This window comes from Nannospalax galili, unplaced genomic scaffold (assembly GCF_000622305.1).
Source record: "Nannospalax galili isolate Female #2095 unplaced genomic scaffold, S.galili_v1.0 scaffold3, whole genome shotgun sequence".
In the NCBI taxonomy this organism is placed as follows: Eukaryota; Metazoa; Chordata; class Mammalia; order Rodentia; family Spalacidae; genus Nannospalax; species Nannospalax galili.
Window position 1 is genome coordinate 1,772,212 of NW_008351466.1, and position 5,306 is coordinate 1,777,517.

Consider the following 5,306-nt stretch of genomic DNA (forward strand, 5'->3'; position numbering starts at 1 on the left):
CTAGCTAGCAGAAAGAAAGTTGGAAGATCCTTTAGGAATTTGAAATGACAAAGCAGCAGTTTTCCCAGCCGGCAAGAGGGCATGAGATGGAGAAGCTGTCAAGTTTCCTGTCAGCACAGAAAAGAAAATGAAGCCCCAAAGAAGAGAAACTCTCTTAATATAGATAGGGATTTTTGAGCAAAATGAATAAGACTCACCTCTTTTATTTTCTCCAAAACACATATGACTACATGATGCTATGTTTTGGATGACTTTCGTGTCTTTTGTCTTTCTTCACATGGTTCCCCCACCATATTCTCTTCACGGTGGCAGGGACTTCATCTTTTCAATGCTATGGCACTCAATCTAGGACTCATGGCACTTTTTAGATTTTCAATAGATGTCTGTTCAGTGGATGAAGACAAAGATAAATTGGTCATAAGAAATGAAAGAAAGAGGGCTATGCTATAGAGATATTTGCAAGGCTGAAACAATTGCTCAAAATACAAACTCTGGTCTAACGTGCATGAGGTCCTGGGTTCAATTCTTACTATCACAAAAACAGAACAAAACAGAACATAACCAAACAAAAACCCAAAACAGATTTTGATGCTAGACTGCCTGGCTTCAAATCCTCAGCAACTTTGAGAAAGTTGGTTAATTTGATCCTCAATTTCCTCTTCTTGAAATGGAGATAGGGATAATTAGGTGATTTTTTTATGGTTTTCAGTACTGGGGTGAAATCCAGGGCTTTGCACATTCTTGGCAAGCACTGAGCTACATCTTCAGCCCTCATTTTACTTTCTATTTTGTTGCAAGGTCTCTTTAAGTTGCCCAGGCTAGCACTGAACTCACTGTATAGCTCAGGCAGTCCTTGAATTTACAATCCACCTGTCTCAATTTCCTAAGTGGCTGGGATTATAAAACTGTGTCACCAGGCCTGGCTTATTGTATTGTAGATAGGATTGAGTTAGATAATAGGTGTAAGATACTTAGAATAGTGCTGGACACTTAGTAAAAGCTGCACATATTTTGTATTACCAGCAACTATTATTTTTTCCAGAAGGATTAGTGCAAGAAAATAGGAGCAATTTTTATAACTTCAGGCGCTTTGCTCCAAAAGTCATTTATATTACCTCCTTGAACCCTTGCTACATCCTGATCAGTTTGGTAGCATCGTGATACAATTGTAAGACAAGGGAATTAAGGTATTTATCCCCATCCATACATACATAGCTAAAACTGAAGCTGTCTTGATCTTAAGTGTTTTCCACTTGAGTGCTAATTTCAACCTCTAGATCATAGTAAGAACCATGCCTGTTATTATCTATTAATTCTATTCTCATCCTCCAGCAAATAGTGGGCACTTAAACATCATTAATGACTCACTCAGGCTGCTACTCTGTCTTCTCATTGCTTGGTTGCTCCATCCTCTGTGGATCACAATGGAAGAAGAAACTGCAATGTTTTTCATTGGCAGTAGCTCTGGCATATGCAAAGCTGCACATATTCCCCTCCATTATTGGAAACTCTTGATATTATTAGAGCATCACAATGAACATGGGCCAGAAGGACTTCAATATGGACCACGAAGCACAGAACAAGTGAGGCATCCTGGCTCACAGAACAAGTGAGGCATCCTGGCTCTGATGTAATCTAATTGAACACAGCATGGTTACCAACTGGGATATGGACAAGACTAGGTACTATATGATCTGCAGTGAGATGCACATGATCCCCATGGAATACCTCGTCCTGCTGAGTAAGGCTCCCCTGAACCCAAAGTCCAACAGTAAGAAGGTGATGCAAATCATGTTTGAGACCTTCTGTACCTCAGTCATTCTGGGCATACTGTGCCTGCATGCCTCTGGGTGCACCCTTACCATTTTCATGGACTCTGGCAATGGAGTGACACATACAGTGCTGATCTACCAGGGCTATGCCCTTCTGTATTTCATCTTGCATCTGGAACTGGATGGCTGTGGTGTGACAGACTGCCTCATAAAGATCCCCACAGAGCAAAGCTACAACGTCACCATTACTACTGAGAAGGAAATTGTTCCTATATCACCAGGAAAAGTCGAGCCACGTTGCCTTGGACTTGGAGCAAGGAATCACCACTGCTGCCTCCCCCTCAAACCTGGAGAAGGGCTACGAGGTGCTTGATGAGCAGGTGATCTCCATTGGCAATGAGCAGTTTCCATGTCTAGAGTCCAGTTATGGCCCTCCTGCATAGGAATGGGGTTCTGTGGCATCTGCAGATCTCCTTCAGTTACATCATGAAGTATGATAAGGACATCTACAAGAATCTGTATACCAACACAGTATGCTATCTGGTGGCACCACTATGCACCCAGGCATTGCTGACAGGATGCAAAAAGAGATCACAGTCCTGGCATAATGAAGCCCGGGATCATTGCTTCCCCTGAGCACACATTCTCAGTAAGTGGCTCCATCCTGGTTTTGAGATACACCTTCCAGCAGATATGCATCAGCAGGCAGGAGTATGATGAGTTGGGCCCCTCTATTGTCCACTGCATATGCCTCTGGATGGACTGAGCAGGAGCCAGACATCGCTCCATGAGCTGACTCTGAAGCATCAGTTTGCCCTGGCAAATGTACACACCTCATGACAGACTTATGAAACTGAAAGAAGCCTTTGAAAAGAAATTTGTCCTTAAAGTTCGCATCTGATATCAGGTATGGATTGTGGAACTTGTTACTCATTTTTGACTTTGTGTTCCAGTTGTCTGTTCCCTTGGTATATGTTTATACTCTGTGCATATGTCTTGATTTAAGCACTTAGTCAATGTGACTTAGTGATCTAATGGCTAAGGAAAACATGCTATGGAGGAGAAATCTGTAGCCTGGTGGATCCATAGGAGCACAGTGCAGTGATATGTGCAGGGTGTTAACTTCAGAGTTATCTCTTTCAGGATTTCTTGAGTCCAGCAAGGGTTCCTGAACTAATTGTCACTTTTGTGTTGACAAACACGGTGGAAAAGTCTGAGCCTTAGGACTCAATTTCCATTCTGGTGTTTTCCCTCCTGACTGTTATTGAGTTTTTACTTCTTGTTGGTATTGTTTTTATTTATATCTGTAAATTTAGTCATCCTTTTAATTTTTGTATGAGGGTTTTTGTACTCAATTCTTTAAGCAATGACAACAAATTTTGGTTCTGTACTCTTCAGTGAGAACATTAGGCCCCATCATTTTGTAGAGAAAAATAAGTGCTGCAGTACACTGAGGGAAAAAAATTACTGATGGACCTGAGTAAATGAAATTATTTTAGGAGTAGCAGAAAGAGGGCTGAAGAGGTGACTCAGTGGTTAAGAGCACTGGCTGCTCTTGCAGAGGACCTGGGTTCAATTCCCAGCACCCACGTGGCAGCCAACAACTGTCTGTAACTCCAGTATCTGACACCCTCTTCCAAACTCTGCTGGCATTGCACAATACCCGTGCACTTACTTGCAGGCAATACACCCATACACATAAAATAAAAGAAAAAATAAAGTATTTTTTAATATTTTATTATTTTTATTTTATGTGTATGAGTATATTGTCTCAATGTATGTGAGTGCACCCTAGTCGTGCAATGCCATGGAGGTCAGAAGAGGGCTTCGGATTCCCTTGGAACTGGAGTTAAGGGCGGTTCGTAGACGCCATGTGGGTGCTGGGAATCAAACCCAGGTCCTCTGCAAGAGCAGTCAGTGCTCTTAACTGCTGAGCCATCTCTCCAGCCCCCTAAAATATTTTTTTAATGAGTAGCAGAAAGGGAAATTCCAACCAGTCTAGCAAAGAACCATGGAAGCTGCCAGTCTACAGTAGGATACACTTTCCAGCAGAGGGGATAGTCTGCACTTACTCCAGCTGCACTGAGGATGGCCTCGGGCTGTTAGAGTGCCGGTAATAAACTACCTTGGGTTTCTGGTTTGTGGCTAGAATTCACAAATGTGTTGTTGAACTGAAAGTGATAACACAAGTTTATGAAATACATTCTCATTAAAAAATGCACAGTAGACCAAAGGAACAAAATTGAAGACCCAAATATGAGTAATTGCAATTTTAGCCACCTGATATTTGACAAAGGGGCCAGGAATATTCACTGGAGGATGTTCAGCAAATAGTGCTGGCAAAACTGGATCTCCACTTGTAGAGGAATGAACCTAAACCCCTATCTTTCACCCTGCACAAAAGTCAATTCCAAATGGCTCCAAGACCTCAATGTAAAGCCTGAAACTCTGAAACTATTAGAAGAAAACATTGGGAAAAACCTACAAGATATAGGGAAAGGATTTTCTAAACTGGATATCAGGAAACAAGGGCAAGAATTAACAAATGGGACCTCATTAAACTAAAAAGCTTCTGTACATCAAAGGAGGCAACCAGGGAAGCAAACAGGAAACCCACAGAATGGGAGAAAATCTTCACCAGTGACACATCCGACAGAGGTTTACTATCCAGAATACATAATGAACTCAAAAAACAGCGAATCAAGACAGGACGTAACCCAATTAAAAGATGGGCTTAAGAGCTGGACAGAGACTTCTCAAAAGAAGAAGATGGCTATGAAGCATCTTAAAAAGATGTTCAACATCACTAATGGCCTCTCTGGGGGTAAGTCTACCGTCCAGCCCTCCATGCTAAGAGCTGGACAGAGACTTCTCAGAAGAAGAAGATGGCTATGAAGCATCTTAAAAAGATGTTCAACATCACTAATGGCCTCTCTGGGGGTAAGTCTACCGTCCAGCCCTCCATGCCTTGACTCAGCCAGCCACGCTCACCCTTCCATCTCCCCTGCTGTTCTCTACTCCTAGTTTGGGCCCTGTGCCATTCCTAGCCTTGGGGCCCCAGACACCTGGGGAACCATTGCTTATGAGTTCAAGGCCAGTCTGGTCTACACAGTGAGTTCCAGGAGAGCTGGGCCTACAGGGAGACCCTGCTTAAAAAAGACAAAAAACAAACAAACAAAAAAACCCACTAAAAACTAGAAATGAGCCTACCATTTGACCCAGTTATATCATTTAATAGCATATACTGAAAGAACTCATCCTACTGCAGAGACACTTGTACATCCATGTTTGTTGTTGCTCTTTTCACAATAGCTAAGAGATGGAAGCAACCTAAGTGTCCCTCAGTTGACTAGTGGATAATGAAAATGTGGTTCATTTATATGATGGAGATTTACTCAGAAGTAAAGAGAGATGAAATCATGAAATTTGCAGGGAAATGGATGGAACTAGAAACTATTATACTAAGTGAAGTAACACAGACTCAAAAAAAATCCAGCATATGTTCTCCCTCATATGTGGATCCTAGAACCGCAC

General features: G+C 42.1%; 1 pseudogene; it reads left to right on the forward strand.

The window, feature by feature from the left end:
- Positions 1–1,629: 1,629 nt before the first annotated feature.
- LOC103746229 lies at positions 1,630–2,538 on the forward strand (annotated as a pseudogene).
- The last annotated feature ends 2,768 nt before the right edge of the window (positions 2,539–5,306 follow it).